The 23,870-nt window shown below is 42.8% G+C and overlaps 1 protein-coding gene across 1 annotated transcript in view; it reads right to left on the bottom strand.

Annotated features, from left to right (window-relative positions):
• LOC310659406 (uncharacterized protein C5orf34 homolog) overlaps positions 1 to 16,331 on the bottom strand; it is a 192,913-nt gene extending 176,582 nt beyond the window's left edge. The window contains exon 1 of the mRNA XM_083402830.1: positions 16,315 to 16,331. The gene's annotated coding sequence lies outside the window, so the exon portion shown is untranslated. The remainder of the gene's footprint in view (positions 1 to 16,314) is intronic.
• Positions 16,332 to 23,870: the final 7,539 nt, after the last annotated feature.

Raw genomic sequence — 23,870 nt, 5'->3', positions numbered from 1 at the left:
TTTTATGAAGATTACCCGCTCTGAAACCCCACAGCTAATTCTCCCCTGGCCTCCTCACTGGCCCAAGTAGGACCAATTCAACTAGTTAGCCCTGGGGATTATCTAATGCTTATTTCCTCTAAACTGATTTTTGAATTTTATTGTTATTCATGTTTTTATACTGTATTTTATGCTGCTTTTATAATTAAATTTGTTGTTAGCCGCCCTGAGCCTGGTTTGTGAACTGGGAAGGGCGGGGTATAAATCAAAATTTATTATTATTATTATTATTATTATTATTATTATTATTATTATTATTATCTGCTTGGCCACTGTGGGAACAGGATACTGAATTAGATGGGCCTCTGGCTCGACCCAGCAGGCCCTTCTTATGTTCTTAGCCTCTGTTGGGTATAGAAAAGTGGTACAACAGGGCTTTTTTATGTATGGTATGGATCTGACTGAAGGCAAAAGCCCTCTTCCAATGCTGCGACCCAGAAGCTGGTGTTTAGTGGCAGATGGCTTCTGATCCTGAAGGCAGCATAGGAGACTTCTCCATGAATTTTGGCAGTCCCCTTTTCAAACTGTCTCAGTTGGTGGCCATCGCCATATTGTGTGGTATGACAAAGTGCTTCACTCAGAAAAGAGAGAGAGAAAATTATTCTTCGAAACTTTTAAGGGGTTTTGTGTTTTATTGCTGTCAGCATTGTTTTGCAGTTTCTACTGTTGCTTTTGATTTCAATAAAAACGTTTTATTGTTTTACTGCTCCACTGGCATTTTTATTGCTAGCTGCATTGGAACCTTCTGGTGACAGGCAGGACACACACACACACACACACACACACACACACACAGTGCACCATTGGAGAGTTACAGCACCTTCTGCGGCTGTAGAGATCAATATGGGAGAGACATGTTTTATTGCAGCTGGGGTAGATAAAGTTGTATGATTTTGCTGTTACAGATGCACATTTTTTCTTTCTTCCCAGTGGTCATTCCTCCTCTGGTCACAGCTATGGATACACAACCTGACCGTCTCCAGGCACTGCGGTCATCTGCTAGGGATTTCTACATGGCAGGGTTAATGTTGCCAGCCGTTATGTCATCTTTTAATGCAGAGTTGGTCTGCCAACAGGTCTGCAGTTGTTTGGCACTACACTTTCCCTGTCCATGCGATGCCCACCTGGTGGAAACTCTAGCTCACATGGCCCTTAAATGTAAAATGTATGATGATCTCTGCCAACAATTTCTAGACTATCTATGTATTCCAACATGGAAACCAGAGACAGAGGTTGCATGCTTCTTATTACAGGGGAGAGACCAGTTGATCACTAAGAAAGTAGCTAAGTTCCTCTATTTGATTTTTTGTTGCCAAAGTATGCTACAGGATCTTGCCCTTGCTGGAGACCCACAGAAATGAAATAGATTGCTTGTCTCTTCTTCCCTTTTGCAAATGACTGTACTGTTGAAATGGCAATGAGATCACACTGGCCTATTTATTCTGAATGTATTCTGAATGTTTCTATATGATGCCAATAAAGGTTTGATGATGGTGATCACTACACTTTCCAGCAGTGCAAGCCTTTAAGCCAGTGGTAGCCAACACGGTGGCCTCCAAATGTTGTAGACTAAATCTCTTACCATCTCTGACTCATGCTGGTTGATGAGACATGTTCGCTACCCCCTGGCTCAAGCTCTTCATGGCACTGATCAGCTTAGGTCACACTTAAAGGAGAACCTACTGACCTAATTCACTTCCTGAAAAATATGGGAACTCAAAGTCACCCATCCTCTGAAATTCGCACTTTTCTGAATTTTGCAATGCGGTTCTCTAGCCAAGCAATGGGTATAAAAACACATGCATTAGGGGAATAGGGGAAAGTGTACATATTATATTCTGATTTGCAAAAATTTGTATATGGAGGCAAGACTGCAAACAAACGTGTATATTATGAGAAACATGCACTAAAATGTTGATAAATTTTCAAAGGCATTATTATTATTATTTTTTAATGTAAACTGTTGTGGAATTGTGGAAAAATGAGAAACGGAGAGAACCTGAAATTGAAAGATTCATCCAACCCTGTGTGTGGAACATACTGTTGTTGTTGTTGTTTAGTTGTTTAGTCATGTCTGACTCTTCGTGACCCCATGGACCAGAGCACGCCAGGCACTCCTGTCTTCCACTGCTTCCCGCAGTTTGGTCAGACTCGTGTTTGTAGCTTCGAGAACACTGTCCAACCATCTCGTCCTTTGTTGTCCCCTTCTCCTTGTGCCTTCCATCTTTCCCAACATCAGGGTCTTTTCCAGGGAATCTTCTTTTCTCATGAGGTGGCCAAAGTATTGGAGCCTCAGCTTCACGATCTGTCCTTCCAGTGAGCACTCAGGGCTGATTTCCTTAAGAATGGAGAGGTTTGATCTTCTTGCAGTCCATGGGACTCTCAAGAGTCTCCTCCAGCACCATAATTCAAAAGCATCAATTCTTCGGCAATCAGCCTTCTTTATGGTCCAGCTCTCACTTCCATACATCACTACTGGGAAAACCATGGCTTTAACTATATGGACCTTTGTTGGCAAGGTGATGTCTCTGTTTTTTAAGATGCTGTCTAGGTTTGCCATCGCCTTTCTCCCAAGGAGCAGGCGTCTTTTAATTTCGTGACTGCTGTCACCATCTGCAGTGATCATGGAGCCCAAGAAAGTAAAATTTCTCACTGCCTCCATTTCTTCCCCTTCAATTTGCCAGGAGGTGATGGGCCCAGTGGCCATGATCTTCGTTTTTTTATGTCGAGCTTCAGATCATATTTTTCACTCTCCTCTTTCACCCTCATTAAAAGGTTCTTTAATTCCTCCTCACTTTCTGCCATCAAGGTTGTGTCATCTGCATATCTGAGGTTGTTGATATTTCTTCCGGCGATCTTAATTCCAGCTTGGGATTCATCCAGCCCAGCCTTTCGCATGAAGAATTCTGCATATAAGTTAAATAAGCAGGGAGACAATATATGTGTGGAACTTATCAAGCCCTAAATATGAGATAGTTCCGAATATATGTAGCATCCAAGCTTGGGGGTGCTTTTTTGCTTCTGGTGTTTGGAACAGGGGACAACACATCCATGCAATGGCTAAGCAGGACTGGAACCTGGAACTGATTTTATGCCATAGCCTTGCTTCTGTCCAAACAAGCCACAGCTCCTTAACATCTAGAGATGTTATAGGGTTATCATCTATGAACCAGACCTCAGAACCTTGCTTTGATAGTGGACTTCTTCCATATCCCCACTATTAAGAGCCTGATTGAATCTTGCCACTGCTTGGTGGAGGATAGAGGGCTAATACGAGGCTATTTTTATATTTCATAGTCAATGGAAAATAATACAAATGCTACAGCCACGATTCTGCATAAACACAGTTGTTGGAATAAATAGAGTTGTGTGCTTCTAGCAATAGTTATGAGAGAAAAATGAATGCTGTTGGCATCAAGCATCTTGTTGGAGTAAACAGCTCATAATCATAAATTCTCCTTCTTCCCCAAATCTCTGTGGCCGATCAACTCCTCTATTCTCACTTTTAATTGTCCTGGGACTCAATATGACATCACTTGTGCATTCATCAAAGCTCTGGGTCTGGCGCAGTGTATTCCCTCCTCCCTCATTTTTGGGGGCTAAAATTTAGATGGGATGACTATTTTCCACTTTATAAAAGATCACTTGAAACACACAAACACATACACAGAGAAAGAGAGAGAGAAAGAGAGAGAAAGAGAGAGAGAGAATGCGTTTTGTATTTAGAAGAGTTTGGGCAATGTAAAATACCGTATTTTTTGCTCTATGACTCACTTTTTTCCTCCTAAAAAGTAAGGGGAAATGTGTGTGCATCTTGTGGAGTGAATGCAGGCTGTGCAGCTATCCCAGAAGCCAGAACAGCAAGAGGGATTGCTGCTTTCACTGTGCAGTGATCCCTCTTGCTGTTCTGGCTTCTGAGATTCAGAATATTTTTTTTTCTTGTTTTCCTCCTCCAAAAACTAGGTGCGTCTTGTGGTCTGGTGCGTCTTATTGAGCGAAAAATACGGCACTTCATCATGAATTCTACAAGCAATTCTTAAAAACCTGTCTCTCTTAGCTCTCGTGGTTCGTTAGGACCCAGAACACAGTTAGTCAGTCTAGATCTGGCTTGGCTTCTCTTTTTCCCATATAGGCCTCTTTTAGGATGTGAATGTTTCTCCAAGCAATGATCAAACGAAAACAAAACAGCAAACGAAAACCAAGGGGGGGGGGGAAATCCCTGAGAACAAGAGCGAAACCTGGAAAAACTTCATGTAGAAAATGCCAAGGACTGAACCTGGGAACCTCTGGCTTTATGACTGAGCAGTGGTTCCCTCCCCATTCTAAAATGTTCTACTCAAGGCCAGTTTGCTGCTTGGCTTGTCCTTCTACACACCATCGTATGTTCTCACCCTTGAGCAAATCTGTATCCCAGGCCAATACCAGCGAGGTACTCGAGAATCCATCAAGATGGATGAATTATTTACCCAACTGATTGCTGTGCTCCGCAAATATTAGTGTTGTGGCACCTACTCCCATTAAATATTAGACAGGCACCATTTCTTCCAAAAAGCCCTTTAAGTAGGGATCTTTCCCAGTCTACATCTGTATTGGAATTGCTTTAAAGATTTGAGTTTTTAAAAATAACATATATACAGTGGTACCTTGGGTTACATACGCTTCAGGTTACAGACTCTGCTAACCCAGAAATAGTGTTTCAGGTTAAGAACTTTGCTTCAGGATGAGAACAGAAATCGTGCTCCGGCGGCGCAGTGGCAGCAGGAGGCCCCATTAGCTAAAGTGGTGCTTCAGGTTAAGAACAGTTTCAGGTTAAGTACGGACCTCTGGAATGAATTAAGTACTTAACCTGAGGTACCACTCTATATGTTTTTAATTGTGAGTTGGCTGCCCTGGACTCCTTTGGGAGGAAGAGCAGAATATAAATCTAATATATGAATACATGGATGAATGAATTAACAGTGGTAAATAAGATAAGTTTTATTGTGTGGTGCTATATAGGAGCTGTAAGGTGGAAGAGCAGAGAGATAAAACCTCATAGACTTTATGTTCTGCATAACTGGCAACCTTATGAAAAGCTTGTGGGCAGAGTGTATATAGACATCTGAGTGGCTACTGAGAGAACATGATACAGAACTAGATAGGTTACTGGCCTAATCTAGCAGGCTCTTCTTATGTTCTTATATATTGTACAGTTCACACAACCCACAGAATGCATCTGCAAGGATCCCACTTTCTCACCCACCTGTGTTCATGCATTGTCGGTATGTTGTATTAAAAGAGCTGATGCTTATTCCAGTCATGAGAGAAAGGGTGCTCTCCACATAGACCAAATGTCTGGGGCTTTGAATATATAGGCTCTTTGGGCGAAAGAAACACTACTCTTTTGTTACAACTTGGCGTGTCTACTTGGTTACTCTTGTTCTCCCTACTCCTTCTTTACTCTAGGCTTGCTCTACCCTGTTGATGGAGTAGAAGAATAATTGGCCCATCTCCCTACGCTCCCTTTCCTGGCCAAGGGAAGAGTTGGCTGCTATGATTATTAGAAGCGAGCACCAAATAATTCCTTAACCAGAACAAACAAACACAGAGGCCGATTCTTTTGGGTGCCAATACGTCTTAGGCTGAAGGAGTCCAAACTCTGAAGCTCTGTTCCTATTTATAATTAGATAATAAATATGAGCACTTGGTCACACACATCATTCTTTGTTTATGTGCATTAAACTAATTAGGGAAGCCAGCTAGATTTAGGCAATCTTCATTCTTCTGAAACCAAGAAACTTGATAAGCTAATTAATTTCAAAGCAAGATTAGGCTGGATGCAGGAGGTCATCTTATTGTTCAAGCTAACTAAAATAATAGCACCCTTCCATATATCAATTCTGACAGGAGGTTAATCAGAGGGCTCCTCCACTTATTCCCTCCCTCCCAGAGTTGCAATGATATTAAGCCACATCTGTGTCTCAATATAGATGCAAGAAATTATTAAGATTATATAAGCCACTTGACTGACTCTGAGATTTCTGCCTGATCTATCAGGAATCCAGAATTGACTCAATCTCTACCAGAGCAGTGTGGTTAACGCTTCCCTATGTTTAGATCTTATGGGTCCCTTTACAGTGGTACCTCAGGTTACATACGCTTCAGGTTACATATGCTTCAGGTTACAGACTCCACTAACCCAGAAGCAGTACCTCGGGTTAAGAACTTTGCTTCAGGATGAGAACAGAAATCGTCCTCCGGCGGCACGGCGGCAGCGGGAGGCCCCATTAGCTAAAGTGGTGCTTCAGGTTAAGAACAGTTTCAGGTTAAGAGCAGACCTCCGGAACAAATTAAGTTCTTAACCTGAGGTACCAATGTATTTTATCTTTTCAAGAGCCTTGCTAGCTAAGTTAGGCTGAGAGAGTTACCAAGTGAGGTTATGAGGCATCTGATCAAAGATCTGTATTTTAAATAAGCTTAAAAATATATCTGTAGATGCCTGCTTCAGATGCTTGCTCCAGGCTAGGCAATAAAAGCTGCTGAGTGCCTTGGCAGAGGTTTAGCCTTGGCAGATGTTTATTTTTCTGAACAGGGCCCCTCATTGATTTGTTGCAGTACTTCAAAGTTGTAAAAAGGAGCAAAAGCTGGGAACAAAGGTCATACAAATTACAGAATACAATCCAAGCTGCAAAAACATTAATTAGAGTTGGTAATTACTCAGACTCAGCCATATCTTCCCAAGGTTTAAGATATCCTGAGAAGGTTAAAGGGGCAAAGAGCTAATAGCAACAACAGCTGGCGGGGGGGTGTAAATTGAAGGGGTTGCTTTAGAAACTTTTTTTTATTAAGTTCTTTTTCTTCTAAAAATCTATGTGTTATATATATGAAATGTATTGACTTTAGTGTAATTATGCAAAATCTAGAAAGTAAGAAATGTTAGATTCTTATGTTAGATTCTTATTTCATTGATGGTGTGTGAGAAGGTGAACCCAAGACCTCTGTTTATATGACAAAATTTAAAACCATGAGCCATCTGTTTTAGCCATCTGCCCCTGTTGTCAAGGGCAGAAGAGCAAAGAGCAGAAGAGCAAAGGGCATAGGGTGATCTGATAATTAAGATGCCTTGTCAAGGCAAATGTAAGATATGTGATAGAAGGAAATATTTCTCTTTGTCTCCCATAAAAGGTAATAGGAAATGGGTGTATCTTTTATGATTGGTTCTAGCAAACAGCCAATAGGAATTTCAACCAGGCTGATTGGACAGAGGCAGCCAAAGGAGGAGTAAGGAGGCTGGGCTGAGGGAATATAAGTGCTGGCCACCAGGGCTGGGGTGTGCAGAGCTTTTGGTAAATATACCACTGTGCCAATCATTTATTTGTCTGACAAATAAATTAATATTTTAATTTCTCTATTGCTGCGTTGAATATTTCATTCCAGCTAAGCGTTAACCACAAGCAGGGTGCTACAGTTAGACAGTGAGCTCTGTTGCTGAAAGGAGATAAGGAATCTGGGGTTTGAAAGCTTTGGGGAAGGCCCTTCTCACCCCCCCCCCCCGGCATGCTTGGTTTATGAACAGGCCCAGACACTGCAGTTGTAATCTGAAGCCTTTCTCCATGTTCCCCCACCACGGGGCACCTAAAAGGTGGCAACATAATAATGGGTGTTTTCGGCATTGTCTCCCTGCTTGTGGAGTGCTCTCCCTGGGGAGGCTCACCTGGCACCATCATTACTTATCTTTAGGCACCAGGCAAAACCATCTCTCCTTTGCCAGGACGTATTATCTGTGGCCTCCCTCAGTGGGTGGGATGTTTTCAGTCCTGCCTTTTAGAGACATAAATCGGCTCTAGATTTTTCTCTGTCTTGTTTTATGCTGCTTTTAATGTGGGTGCTGTTTATTTATTGTTGTTAAGTGGCTTTGAGTTACTTTTGTAAAAAAAAGAAAGAAAAGGCGACCAAAAAGTTTAATAAATCATCATAATATTTATTATTCTAGCTATACACACTGAAAAATGATGCATTGCCCAAAGGAAAACAAAGAAAAGGGGGGGGGGGAGAGGAGGGATAATGAACTACCAGGGGCAGGTACCCCATAATAGAAACTTTTCCTTAAAAAAAGAGTTGGATTCACCAAACCTAGTCCCAGGACTTATGCATGGGAGTTGTTAACTCTGAGTATCGTGAAAGTGGGAGAGAAAACATTCTCAGCTAACAGAACAAAAATGGCGACTTTTGTTTTATCATAGAAATGTGAGAAGGTACGCTAATACCAGCAATTTAACATGCTGAACTCTTCTGTCTGTGTAAAATGCCTTTGTAAGACATTTTCAGAAAATAAGCTTTACTGGCCTTTCGTTTTATTACAATGATCATCGTTGTTTAAAACTTCTGCTGCACTTGGATGAGATTACTAAGGCTTTGCTAAGATGCCGTCTGTCAGATTTCTGGCTTACTAATCTTCACCATGTTCCACTACAACAAAATAATAACAAACAATTAAAACAACAAGAGCAACTAAAGCTTACCGTCCTTTTATCAGGAAAGTGCAGGCAGTAAGCGAAGGGGATGGAGGCCAGTTGTCACACTAAATGGCAACAATGGGTGAAGCTACAAATTCAATTATGAAATGGGAAGTGTAAGGGAAAAATAAGAAAAAGGTGAAATGAACAATAGGAGTACAGAGGTAATTGGCATCTGGCAGTGCTTACTGCAATGAAGGATAGGCCAAAGGAGGTCACTCAAAAAAGAGAAAGAAAAAAAGGGAAAAAAGAAATAAAGCCCAGGATCCAAAGAAATGTACAACTGGTTCCATCTGCCCAAAGGGCACATGTTTCTCAAACAGCAGCTTTTCACTGTGTACACACACAACACAGTCCAATGAGGTATGACTGAAATCAGCATCCCAATTTAGATCCTCGGCCTGCCTCCCTGGCCCGCTATAGGCCACACAAATTTATATAACAGACAAACTCTTACTCCAACTCTGTGAAGCAAAAATGGAAGTAGAAACAAAACGTAACAGAGCAGACAAAATAGATATTGACTGTTCCCATATGGGAATACAGTGGTACCTCAGGTTAAGTACTTAATTCATTCCGGAGGTCCGTTCTTAACCTGAAACTGTTCTTAACCTGAAGCACCACTTTAGCTAATGGGGCCTCCAGCTGCCGTTGCGCCGCCGGAGCATGATTTCTGTTCTCATCCTGAAGCAAAGTTCTTAACCTGAAGCACTATTTCTGGGTTAGCGGAGTCTGTAACCTGAAGCATATGTAACCTGAAGCGTATGTAACCCAAGGTACCACTGTACCAGTCCTTCTCAGAGAAAATTCAGAGAAATAAAAGATCCAACATTTAGATGTTTGGTCACTTCTTATGCTTATGTAATCTAGCTTGCTGTTTACCTTGCTGCCAATGCTTGTATTACACAATCCCTCTCTGTTTGGCTCCGAATCAGACTACAGTGGTACCTCTGGTTACGAACTTAATTTGTTCCAGAGGTCCGTTCTTAACCTGAAACTGTTCTTAACCTGAGGTACCACTTTAGCTAATGGGGTCTCTCGCTGCTGCTGCTGCACCACCACCGCCCAATTTCTGTTCTCATCCTGTGGCAAAGTTCTTAACCCAAGGTACTACTTCTGGGTTAGCAGAGTTTGTAACCCGAGGTGTTTGTAACCTGAGGTACCACTGTAATACAGAAGGAGCCATCAAAAATGCAGTATCAGTTTTCCTGTATATGTCCATTCAGAAGTAAGCCCCATTGAGTTTGATGGGAGCTACTTCCAGTTAAAGACAGTGTTGCTCTTCCTGCAGCTTGCATAGAGCAGACTGGTATATGAGCCCACATAGAACTCAAAAAATATTTATCTCTAAATCCTACAAGTGCTTTGTCTTAATGAAACAACTTGGTTTGTTGAATTCAGGTTTCATACAAGTGCTGGTAATATAATTAGCTAACTAACTGGGTTTTTACACAGATCCCTGGCAAGATCCTTAATCTAGGCCTGCACCCTCTGGCAGATGAGTTGGAGTGTCCTGTATGACTTTATTGTTTAATTACTTTGACTTTCACTGCTAGGAAGGAGGGGAGGCACTTGTGAAATTTTCTGCCTTAGGTGCCGAAAAAGCTTGACTGGCCCACACACTTTGGCAGGGATGTGTGTGGCATGCACTGCTCTGGCTCAGGGAGCAAATGACTTGGGTTGCCCTTTGTTGAGCCTCAGATGCTATACTAGGAGTATAGCATCTAGATCAAGGGAAGTAATAGTGCCACTGTATTCTGCTCTGGTCAGACCTCACCTGGAGTACTGTGTCCAGTTCTGGGCACCACAGTTCAAGAAGGACACTGACAAACTGGAACGTGTCCAGAGGAGGGCAACCCAAATGGTCAAAGGCCTGGAAACGATGCCTTATGAGGAATGGCTAAGGGAGCTGGGCATGTTTAGCCTGGAGAAGAGGAGGTTAAGGGGTGATATGATAGCCATGTTCAAATATATAAAAGGATGTCACATAGAGGAGGGAGAAAGGTTGTTTTCTGCTGCTCCAGAGAAGCGGACACGGAGCAATGGATCCAAACTACAAGAAAGAAGATTCCACCTAAACATTAGGAAGAACTTCCTGACAGTAAAAGCTGTTTGACAGTGGAATTTGCTGCCAAGGAGTGTGGTGGAGTCTCCTTCTTTGGAGGTCTTTAAGCAGAGGCTTGACAACCATATGTCAGGAGTGCTCTGATGGTGTTTCCTGCTTGGCAGGGGGTTGGACTCGATGGCCCTTGTGGTCTCTTCCAACTCTATGATTCTATGATTCTATGATTCAGTCCAGAGCAGAGGTAGACAGGCTTTAGGCTCGCAGGCTCTACCAGAGAAGTGCACAGGGGGCTACTGCCTTACCAACCTCAGGCTGCCCTCAACCAGCCCCCACCTGTCTGCCTCCTTATTTAACACCCAGTTCAAGGGGTGACATTGTCTGCCAGCTTCTTCTTCCTTTGCCTCAGTGTGACCCTTGAAGAACTCAGCTGCGGGGTGGATAGGCTCTGCTTGTCATTGACTCTGGCTCCACTTCCTACTGGTTTCCCTGTCTTCTGCCTCACCAGCCCCTATGGACACCAGCTGCCACTCAACTTGTTTGTGCTGGAGCTTTAAGAGCCACCAACCAGTGCGCTATACTGGCATTTGTTCTGAGTACCTGAACCAGCCGCAACCAGGACCTTGGTGATGAGAAGACTATGGTGTTCCCCACAAGTAATTTAAAATAAAAAACGATGCTAAACCGTTACACACACATATTGCAGATATTAATATTGCGCAGTTTGAAGCGACTGAATGCGCAAAAGACTGTTCCTTTTGGAATAATGCATTGTCCAGATCCGTAAGTTATTGCTCAAAATTTTACTTGCAGGACTTTTTTTAAAACAGAAAACATCAAATGTACATCAAAGATATCCATAAAATAGCTTGTGCTGTCCAGCACAGGCTCAGCATTTTAGAAAATATGAAATAATACAAACAGACCTATAAGAAAAGGTCTCTCTCCTTCAGCATCCATTTTGCCTGGAGCTGTTTTCCTGGAAAGCTTCATTTTCATCCTTACTCCACAGAGTTTGAGAGAGAACGGCAGCTCCTTTCAAAATGGCGATTTGCAACCAAATACCTTTGTCACCTGATCTAAGGTTAAAACACTCACGTGCTAGCTAGTTGCTAGAGAACAACAATTAATTATCAACTAGTGACAGCTCAGAGAGAGCCCTTCTTGCTGTTCATTAACTTCAACGAAATCTCCCCAAGTTAAACCTTCCACCAATAAATATTTACCCATTCCCATTTCAGTGTAAATTAAACCAATTATACTTAACAACACACACACATGCATATATGATACAAAATGTACATGTAATTAAAATTCAGGATACGTTTATCAAAGCTGACTCAACAAAGCATGTTAGTAGGATGCCCCCTAGCTTAGGTGGGGGTCAGTAATAGAAGAACAAAAAAATAAATTTTTAAAAAATGGAGAAAGAGCATGTAGCATGTAAGTCTACCAAAATATCATTTTTTTCCCCAAAATATCAAATGTAAAATTAATTCCAAAAACAGTCTCCTTTTTTGGGGTGGTGCCCTAAGCACATGCTTAGTCTGCCGGTTGGATAACCCAGAACCCAACTAAGCTCATGCACACACTCTGAGTTACGCCTCCACACCCCAGCTTTCAATTGGTTCTGCTTCAGATCACCCAGAGACCTACCCAATAGATCTGCCTTTTGCCCTCTGCTGTTCTAGACCACCAAGACCCCCCTGGGAAACACTCAGAGACCCCAACAGGCAGGTGGGCAGGAAGGATGGATTAGGCTGCAAATGACTGGAGTCCCTTTCTGAGTTCCATACTGGGGGGGATTTTCATCAAACGCTGTGCCAGAAGGTAAGCCATTTCCTAGTCTGAGAAAGAGTTGTGTCTGGTTGAACACGCACGCTCTGGTTACGGGCTTCTAATGAAACCTGCCAAGACTGATTGGAAAAGCAACAGTTCAAGACGAGGTTGAGAAAGTAATTCTGACCAGGATGTCCTGTTTTACTGGTTTGGCTGTGCTGATTGAAACCGTCTGTGAAACAACAGGCTTTGCGTGATAGGCCCAGACACAAATTAATCGGCCGACAGTTTGTTGACCTACTAAACAGAAAGCACAACAGCTCGGTAACGACAAACAGACCCCAGTTCCTTTACTGCTTGGTTAAAAACTTCTCTCTGCAGAAGTGTTTCTTTTGTTAAAAAAAAAAACCCTCAAAGCCCAACAACAACAACAACAACACTGTAACTTTTTGGGGGTTGAATGCAGAATTCTCTCGTAGATGCACACACCCATCTAAAGCTTATGTTTTGTATGATGCAACACGCCAGTCAACGCATTTCTTAAAGCACATGAAAGGATGAAAATATAATAATTGCTTTGCTGGAGAGAACCAAGGATCCATCTAATTGAGCACCGTGTTCCCAACCAGGGTCCAGCCAGATGCCTCTTGGAAGGCAAAAACAGCTCAGAGAGGCCAAAGCCTCTTTGTTTTGTTTATCCACTTCATCTAGTTTCAGAGGTATACTGCCTTTGAATATGGCAGGTCCATTTAGCACTAACAGCCACAGATGGACCAGTGTATTGCCACCCCCCCCCCCAGGGCAGACCCACACCATCCATTTAAAGCAAATCCAATGTACATTCAAAACACACGGCCTCTTCCAAAGAATCCTGGGGACTACTGTTTGTTCAGGATTCCTGGGAATTGTAGCTCTGTGAAGTGTAAACTATAGTTCCCAGGGTTCTTTGGGGGAAGCCATGGTCTTTGAATGCTATTTAAATGGGTGGAGTGGATCTAGTCTTAGGGCCAAGCCGCACCTGATAGCATCAGCTGAGGGTATGTGGGCTGATAATTAATGGGATCAGAGCAGACATGTAAAGGATATTTAAACATTCCTTCCCCTACTGCAATCCTCTTCTGCAGCTAGTGCTTTGGAAAAAGCTAGTGCTTAAAAAAACAACAACTATGCTCGTGTTCTGAGCAAACTGTATACAATGATATATACAAAAGGAGAGTGTTTCTACCTGACCAGTTGAAGACATTCAAAACCACTCTTTTACAGAGGAGGTTAATGTTTGTTAACTGTTTGGATGTGGAATCCAGTCCACCTCTGCCCTCCCCAGAAATCTGGAAAAAAACCCACCCTAGACTGAAGGAATAAAAACAAAAGGATGTCACAGATATGAGATGTTCCAAGTCCTGTTTTCATTTGTTATATGAGCGTTAGACAGGGAAGCAAATCAAAACTGTTTGGGGGTTTCAAGTATTAATCTCATTGTCAAATAGCCTATTCAATTTATTGCTTCTCCTTCCAATTTCTAAATTCCAAATTCAATTGGCCTAATGATTTCCATATTGAAGGTCGTCTCGCAGCATGAACAAAGTATGGATTTTCCCATGAAAAGTACAGACAGCGGAGGCTAACAACAACATCCATCAGTTTATCACCAACATTCTGGCACGAGGGAAAGAGCATTATTTGGTCTTAGCATTCTTTGGTTTGTATTCCTCTTGCCTTCATGCTACATCTTTCTGGGGTTAGTTTTATGTTGTAGCGAGAGTGATTGGAGAGTGCTGAAATGCTTATGCAGAAACACGCTAGAAAATGCGAACTGGTTCTGGATATCTAAGCCTTCGGTATTATTGCATGCAATGCCACAAGCCAGGTGTTTTCAGAAGACTTCAACCGAGGGCTGTTTTCCACATTACTGGATTTTGAGTTCACAAAGCTAGATTTGCCCACATTCATTTCTCCCTGCTCTTTGCTTCTCATTGCCTGCCTAGTCCCCCACCCCCTTCCATTGTCTTTTCTTAAGACCGTGAGCTCCTGGGAGAAGAGACCTGCTGACTTTTGCCTGAATGACTATGTAAGGCATCATGTTTGCTGATGGTACTACTGTTTATATACTGTATACAATAGATGATTGCAAAGTGTTATAGGCAGGGCTGCCTCTGAAGCCGTTTCAGAAACTGCAGCTCGTGCAGAATTTGGTGGCCAGGCTGATCACTGGGGCAAGTTGGAGCATATTACTCTGATCCTGGCCTGATTGCAGTGGCTGCCAGTTAGTTTCAGGGCCCAATTCACAGTGCTAGTTTTGACCCATAAAGCCTTAAATGGCTCAGGATCGCAGTATCTCATGGACTGCTTCTCCACATACGAACTCATCTGGACTCTATGATCATCACATGAGGCAGTTCCCAAAAGCCTGTCCCATAATGCCCTACATAGGGGTAGCTAACGTGGTGCTTTCTAAAGGACTACAACTGCCATTCATTTGTACAATGTACAAGAGGACTACATTGCTATGGGCTAAAACTCCCATCATCCCATTGACCATCCTGGCTGGGGCTGATGAGAGTTGTAGTAGAAAACATCTGGAGGGTGCAGGCAGATTTGCCAAACGTATATGAATATACAAAGCTGAGTGAGATCGCTGAGGCATCTACCTGAGTTTAGACTTCACTGTATCTGTCAGAAGCCTTCCAGAGTTCCATCACAGAGGCAGAGTTCCATCACAACCTTGAAGATATAAGGTCCCAGGGGATTGATCGTTTGAAACATGTGCTCTACCACTGAGCTATGACTCCCAATTAAGGCAAGTATCTAAGGCATCATGAATTTTCTAAAGCAACAGTGCTTCCCAACACATTTTAGTGTGTGGATTAGGACAAGTAACGTAGTTAGTGGTCATAATAGCTGTTTTACCCAAGCAGTTTAATATAATGCAGCAAGCGCGATGACATTTTCAATGGATTTCAGACCACTGAGTTGGCTTTTGAGCACTCTTGTTTTGAGCGCTTATTTGAACACATATGTCAGAATATTCACAACCAGCCAATATCCACTCAGAGACCAAAGCTCGGTTGACCACAATGTAAACAAAATTTAACAAGCAAAATATTAGATCCGAAGAGCTGGTTTGCACATGCTCTGTTTGATGTGGTACAGTCCTGTGATGAGAACCAACCAACGCAGGATTCAGAAAGCATCATGGGATGACACCGAGAAGGTTAAGAAATCTCTGGTGTCAGTTTTCTATGCTCAGGAACATAGTGATGAGAGGGAAACAATTTACGCATGTATTCTGAGATGCTATAAGCTCAAAGGAATGCACTGTGCCCCCTTTCTGAAAGCCAGGAGAAATGTACATCTACTATCAGGGCCAGCGTGGTCAATGGACACATCTGAGGCTGTTGGGAACCGTTGAACAGGCAACTCCCATTTATGCAATAGTTATGTTCCAAGGCATTGCGCATTTTAGTGAAATCACGTATATTTGAAAAGCCATTGAAAAAGCCTGCAAATACCCTCCCCTGCCCAGTTCACCCCTTTTGGTGATGTTTTTGTGACATTTTCAGTGTGATGCACATGGTCACAGGTACACACCTATTGAACTCACCTAAAATGGTTGCTACCTGGGGCAGTGTAAATTGGCCAGAATGAAGCAGACTTTGAAGGCAGGTGGGAAACCAAAACAGATAGTATCAAAGAAGTGAAGTGATTGATAGGAGAGGGGGCCGGGGAAAGCAGCTACAGAGTTTCTTCACCACAAAAAAGGATGTTGTAGAGTTGGAAAAGGTTTGGAATAGGGCAACCAAGGTGATCAAGGGGCTGGAGCAACTCCCTTATGACAACATCTGGGGCTTTTTAGTTCAAAGAAAAGACAAGTCAGAGGCCACGTGGCTACAACAGCAGCAAGAATACTCATCGCGAAGTGTTGGAAGACACAAGAACTACCCACTTTGGAAGAATGGCAGATGAAGGTGATGGACTATATGGAATTGGCGGAAATGACCGGCAGAATCCGAAACCAGGGAGAAGAGTCAGTGGAAGAAGATTGGAAGAAATTTAAAGACTACTTACAGAAATATTATAAAATTAATGGATGTTAGAATGATGTTGGATTGAGGTTAAGGGGTTTTTAGTAACAACGGTACGAAGGAATATGCAAAAACGGAATGTTAACAGGTGAAAATTTAAAGGTATAATATATTAAGATCAAGATAAGGATAAAGTAAAGAGGGAAAGGATTTGCTGAATAAATAAATTGAATTGGAATACAAGGAGGGGAGGTGTGGGGAGGTCCGGGAAACAAGCAAATGCAAGATATGTTATGAAAAATTGAATTGTTTTTAACTGTTTTTCTTTATTCTTTTTTGTATTTTTCTTTTTCTTTTTGGAAAGTTATGGAAAATCTTAATAAAAATATTATTTAAAAAAAGCAGAGGCCACGTGATAGAAGTACAGTGGTACCTCGGTTTAAGAACAGCCCTGTTAACAAACTATTCGGGTTACGAACTCCACAAAACCGGAAGTAATGTTCCTGTTAGTGAACTTTACCTCGGTCTAAGAATGGAAGCCAAACGGTGGAAGGGCATCAGCAGTGGGAAGCCTCATTAGGGAAAGCACACCTTGGTTTAAGAATGGTTTCAGTTTAAGAATGGATTTACGGAAAGGATTAAGTTCGTAGACCGAGGTACCACTGTATGTACAATTATGCAAGGTGTGGAGAAATTGAACAGAGATAACTTTTTCTCCCTCTCTTGTAACACTAGAACTCAGAGACATCCAATTAAACTGAACGTTGAAACACATGCAAAAAAGTGCTTCTCCATGCACCACATAATTAAACTGTGGGATTTACTTGCACAAGCGACAGTAATGGCAACCAGCATGGAAGGCTTTGAAAGAGGATTAGACAAATTCATGCAGGGTAAGTGAAATATACTTGGAGTCGAGTGTGGATTTCATGCTCTTTGTTCAGCTCATAGTAATGAGGAATGCCAGTTCCCCCGAAATGTCTGCTTTATATACATTATTTACACAATGGGCCCCACGTGATTGGCTAATTCCGGGATTCTCCTGTAGGCCAATCAGGTTGTGGATTCACTTACACCTGGAGTTGGATTGGGTGGCTCCCATGGACCAATCAGACTGCTGCATTCTGGATCCTATTCAACTCAGTACATAACAGTAAGGCAGTAAGTATACCTGAAGGAGCGTTTCCACCCCCATCGTTCTGCCCGGAAGATGAGGTCCAGCGCTGAGGGCCTTCTGACGGTTTCCTCATTGTGAGAAGCAAAGCTACAGGGAACCAGGCAGAGGGCCTTCTCGGTAGTGGCACCCGCCCTGTGGAACGCCCTCCCATCAGATGTCAAAGAGATAAACAACTACCTGACATTCAGAAGACATCTTAAGGCAGCCCTGTTCAGGGAAGTTTTAAATGTATGACATAGTAGTGTATTTTTGGTCTTTGTGGAAGCCACCCAGAGTGGCTGGGGAAACCCAGCCAGATGGGCGGGGTACAAATAAATTATTATTATTATTATTATTATTATTATTATTATTATTATTATTATCAATGGCTACTAACCCTGAGGGATATGTTCTACCTCCACAGGAGGGGAGAGGGCTCTTCTGCTCTGGTCCTGCTTGTGGGCTTTCCATGGGCATCTGGAGAAGATGGGCGACCAGCCTGGTTCAGGGGGCTCTTCTTGTGTTCTTAGGTGCTCATCTAGGGTGCCTGTCTATTGCAGGTTGACCCTGTTTGCATTTGACCTGCTTCTATGAGCATATGCCTAAAAACATTTTTATTTAAAGCAGAGATGAGGATCCCATGGGCAGTTAAAAGTGGACAATTAAAAGTGGGAAAATATTTGGGTTTCAGCCAGCTTATCACTGCTTTTGGGAAAGAAGGGAGATGATGGTGAGATATTTGAATTATTTCCAACCTGCTATTTTCATTTATAGGGTGGTCAGTTGTCTGCTTGTTCCCAAAGGAGCTGCTGCCCTGCAGGAAGAAAGGAATTTTCACCAGAATCCTTTTCTATAATATGGATCCAAATACTTTAACATCTGACATTTATGGTTCCAATATTATTCACTTTCTTTTGATTAGGTGTGGGTCCTGGAACAGGAGTTTTTGGAGGGAAATGTAACCATTCTGAGTTAGAATGCGAGCCTTCTTGCCTTCTGTTCTCTTGGAAGTGAAACCTGGAAGTGGTTTCAGAATCTGACATTAACATCTAGGAACCCAAATCATCCCTATTACTAATTTACTAGGAATGCTTTCCTGCATGCCTACAAGTTGCGTGAATATCTCTGAGATATTATATGTATAATAATGTGCTTAATGATGTGCACATTATTTTTAGTGGACTGGAATTGGGGTGGGGGTGGGACACCTCATTTCTCATTGTGGTGATGATGTGAGATGGGAATTAGACAAAAATCCGTGTGGATAAGCTTGCCATCAAGTTTTTCAGAAAACCACACCCCTTTTCTCTTCTTCCACGACTTCCCGTGGCATGAACTTTTGTAGGCAGCAGAGTCTGCTTTGTGAGATGCACGTCGTAAACACAAGCAGCTCCCCTTTTGTGCCTCACTGGTTTCTCAGTCTCTGAATCTGGAACTGTGCATAGCCAAGGGTCTGCCTGCCTGCAAAGGCAGAACTTGGACCATGGGGTTCATGGGTTGCACAGGCAATCTCTCCAGAAGGCAACACAGGGGACCAGAACGCCCAGGACTCTGGCCTGTGTTCTTGCAAAGACCACCCAAATTCTATTGGTAGCTCACTAGAATGCAGGCTGACCGACCTTTTGGCGCATGATGCAAGGCATGTCGTTGGAGTGAAATATTTGTTGGATTATGCAGCACTGGGATTTTTCCTATGATGTGCTGAGGTAATATAGGGAGGGGGCTGTTTATAATTGTCTCTTTTTGGGGGCCAGTTTCATACATTTATTGTTTCTCTTGTTTATAACGTCTTCTGTGCCCAAATGCTGTGGCATGCAAATATCATTACACTGAAATTAATAAGGACATGTGGCCAATAGAAGCCGTGAAGAATAGTTCCTTTGCTTGTTTGTTTTGCTTTAAGGCGGGCTGATTCATCATGTCCCAAGCAGCTTGATCCTGCTACCAAAAGGAGTTGTCAGCTCAAGGCTTTGATCTAACAGTGTGAGATTCATGGCTTGATTCTATGGCCTCGTCAAACTGATTGATCTGAATTATCTCAGCTTGGAAAGTGTAGTAGCTATTTGTGCTGTTTTTCAGAGCTTGTCTCCTGTCTCTGGGGCAGTATCAATGCCAGCAAGGCTAAAACCAGAGTCCTTTGTTTTTGGTGCTCCCTGTAAGCAGGAGGCCAAACAGATCAGCCCCAAACATTTTTTCTGCTTGAGGTAGAGCAACAAATGTCTAAATTATTTTGGCACCTGAGACAACCCCTCCCCCCCACAAGTCATTTTCCCTGAGAGTAAAAATGCAACAATAATAAATCAAAACAACTGTGGGATAACCAGTCTCATAAAATCAGCTTGCTTACGTCTAATTAACACATGAAGGGGTTAAGATCATAGAGTAAGCTGTCCTGCCAGGCTTAGCATAGGTTCCTCACCCTCACCTTGAGAGGAAGGGAATCAAGCCTATTGTTGTACCTCAGTCTACCTGAGAAGCTCAGCATGTGAAGAGGTTCTGAGATGGTTGCTCCAGCTCAAACCACATGGTTCTCATCAGCCATCCTTGAGTTCCTATACCAATAATTTAGGAACTGCCTGTGCAACTTTTTCTGAATGCTGTATGGAAAAGCACATGAAACTGACCTCTGGAGAATTTGTAAATAAACCATTTTTCACTCATCAAGCATGTAGTCTTTTTCTATGCTAGGGGAAGAGGGAAGTTAAGGAACTCACAAGGGCATATTTTAAAGGTCTAACATCCTATATTTCCACACTTTACTTTGCTGCCTATTTTGTGATTTTTAATCTCTCACCAAAGTGTATTTGCCCCAAACTTGGATCTTGGCATCCAAGAATTCTCCTTTATATTTATATTTTTACCTTGAACCAAGAATAATGAGCAATTTGCTGCCCTTTCATGTCACCTCAGATCAGCTGTCTGTCAAAGCAGCTTCACTCTGTTTAATGGTAGGGCCGGGCCTGCAAATCCAAGTACTTCACAGGTGCCTTCAGCTGAGCATCGGAGTTAAAGAGTGACACCAGTTACAAATAATATGCCAGGCTGTTGCAAGATTGTCGTTTTGTGTTTCTTTATTTCTTATATCACCAAATCTCTGCATTGGGGTGCCAGGTTGATCTCCTCAGAGAGGTCCTGTGTCTCTAAAACAGGTTTGGGCAACTGGCAGACAATGGGCATGAACTGATGTACCAAGCCTTCCTGATTGTCCTGCCAGCCTCATCCCAGTCTATCAGTGGTTGCATTGTCACTGGAGTGGGGGTGGAGGGAAACCCCCAAGCATACTGAATAGAGGTCACAGCTTCCTCTGCTAAGGAGCACAATGAGAATCTTTGCTGGAGCACTTCCAGAGTGCTTAAGAATCTTTATCCCCAACTCTCTAAGCACCTCAGTAAAGATTGCTGCATGCTCCGAAGAAGGAGGAAGCATGTCTTAAAAGAAGAAGTGGCATTAGTTGCATAGGTCTTCCAAGAAGTCTCACAGTAGCAAAGCACTTTGTGCCTCCTCTGTTCCCTGTTCAGATGCTTTGTTTATTGCTAACTGTTGCTTTGGCAAAGAGGGTTGTTTGTGTGGCCATGGCCACTGTTGAATGTGTCCCCAAAAGGAGTGGCAAAGAGAGAATGTGGCCCTCCACTGCTCTAAGAGTTGCACAGAGGGGAAATTCTGCCAGAATCCATTTCTGACCACGTAGTAATTTGATGCCCGAATAACGATCCCTTCTTTGCAACTCTTAAAGGCACAGGATCTTTTTATAGGTAGAATCTGCCAACAATGTTGTTTAGTGCTTCTGCAGACTGACCTCCTGGTTTTGACTTTGGCTTGCCTCTGGATTCTGCTTCTTGCATGGTGGATGGATTCTTTGAACAACTGCTTTGCACCTGTCCAGATAGGTTTGTGTTACTGCTTCTCTGAGCCTTCAGAAGTGCCTAGGAAAGATCTCTGGGCTTCCTATGTTCTGGAACATGATAGCTGGTCACTGAGCAATTCAGCATCTCAGAATTCTGGCATGACCTGACTGAACCGCACCTCTGATCAGGTTGGGCAGGCCCTGATCCTGCAGGTTTTACACTTGTCCAGATTTTGTTCTCAGCAGCAACCGCCACTAAAATATTGTAAAATTGGATTTGGTAAGATAAAAATGCATTTTGCAACATGCATGTTGAAAAAGAATATCTATCTTAATGCATGCTTTCTGATTAAAAAAATTACATATGTATTTAAAAAATGGTTTTTCTTTTAAATTGCAGACTCATGTGGAAAGGTCTGGAACAAACTTATGAATGAGCACATGTGGAATTGACACGGACTGGGAATACACTGATCCATCATTACCTCAATGAAGCAGAGCAGGGGCCGAGAGGGGGCAAGGCTGGTAAAAGGCAACATAACCCAATTCTTAAAAATCCATGCCAGCAGCCCAGATACTGATGTAATCTGTTCCATAGCAATGGAGTGTCTTAGCTAGTGGGACAGAGAGTGATGTGCCCAGTTAGCCAAGGGAGGCTTTTTAATGGGCTGTGATTCATAGCCTCTGACTCAAACTTCCTTTTGAGCCCTGAGAGCTAAAAATGTTCTCAGAGGCAGATATGTCTCTGTGCTCCAGTTCATACATTCGTTCAGCAGAGATGCTGCAAAAGTGCGGCGAAAAAGCCATGTGTGTCCTTTTCCCCTTTGCCAGACGGTCAGGCCAAGCCAGGCCAGGCGGGCAACAAGCAGGCAATGTTGACACCATGGCACTGGCTCCTTAAATGTGAACTTTCCAAATTCATATTTTCGGAAACAATATGCAGAACAACACACAGGCACCCTTCCAAATTCACACTTCTCTAAACTGGGCAATGCAGTTCCACCAGCCTAGCAAATGCATATACTAAGGTAAATTGTGCACAAAAAGGCATGTATTAGTGAAAGTAACATATATTAGAGAAAACTGGTTTGCAAATAATAATAATAATAATAATAATAATAATAATAATAATAATAATAATTTATTATTTGTACCCCGCCCATCTGGCTGGGTTTCCCCAGCCACTCTGGGCGGCTTCCATAGAAACAAAAAATACAGTAAAATATCACAGATTAAAAACTTCCCTGAACAGGGCTGCCTTAAGATGTCTTCTAAATGTCAGGTAGTTATTTATCACTTTGACATCTGCTGGGAGGGCGTTCCACAGGGCGGGCGCCACTACCGAGAAGGCCCTCTGCCTGGTTCCCTGTAGCTTTGCTTCTCGCAATGAGGGAACCGCCAGGAGGCCCTCGGAGCTGGACCTCAGTGTCCGGGCAGAACGATGGGGGTGGAGACGCTCCTTCAGGTATACTGGGCCGAGGCCGTTTAGGGCTTTAAAGGTCAACACCAACACTTTGAATTGTGCTCGGAAACGTACTGGGAGCCAATGTAGGTCTTTCAAGACCGGTGTTATGTGGTCTTGGCGGCTGCCCCCAGTCACCAGTCTAGCTGCCACATTCTGGATTAGTTGTAGTTTCCGAGTCACCTTCAAAGGTAGCCCCACGTAGAGCGCATTGCAGTAGTCCAAGCGGGAGATAACCAGAGCATGCACCACTCTGGCGAGACAGTCCGTGGGCAGGTAGGGTCTCAGCCTGCGTACCAGGTGGAGTTGGTAGACAGCTGCCCTGGATACAGAATTGACCTGTGCCTCCATGGACAGCTGTGAGTCCAAAATGACTTCCAGGCTGCGCACCTGGTCCTTCAGGGGCACAGTTACCCTATTCAGGACCAGGGAGTCCTCCACACCAGCCCGCCTCCTGTCCCCCAAAAACAGTACTTCTGTCTTGTCAGGATTCAACTTCAAAACATTAGCCACCATCCATGCACATGCTAGGCAAAATGACATCCTTAACTGTGTCTATTAGGAGACATTCTCACTAAAATGCAGATTAATTTTCATGAGGATTTTTTTTAAGCAAGCAAACAAATAAATTGCAAATCGTGGAGGATATGTGGAGAACTGGATTTAAGATGTGAAAAATGTGGGACCCTGAGGACTTCATGTAAGAACCTATTTTGGATTATATCCAATACAGAGGTGCCCCAGGTGGCTGCGTCGTATAACAAGCAAGATAGCAACAAAACCATTTTTATTGTATTGTCTTTTTCAACTCCCAGTGACTGAGTAGATGAAATTTTAATTGCCTCAGAATGAGTGTGCCATAGAATATTTTCACAAAACGATTTTGTTTCATTGTTTTCTGATAATTTGTTGATATCACATAATACTGGCCTTCCACGACTTGGTTATTTCCAGATGTTTTGGACCACAGCTTTCATCAGTTCTAATCAGTGTGGCTAAATGGTCAGAGAT

This window comes from Podarcis tiliguerta (genome assembly GCF_965153285.1).
Source record: "Podarcis tiliguerta genome assembly, chromosome: 11".
NCBI lineage: Eukaryota > Metazoa > Chordata > Lepidosauria > Squamata > Lacertidae > Podarcis > Podarcis tiliguerta.
The sequence above is the reverse complement of the archived record's forward strand: the minus strand, read 5'-3'. Positions and strand labels throughout refer to the sequence as shown.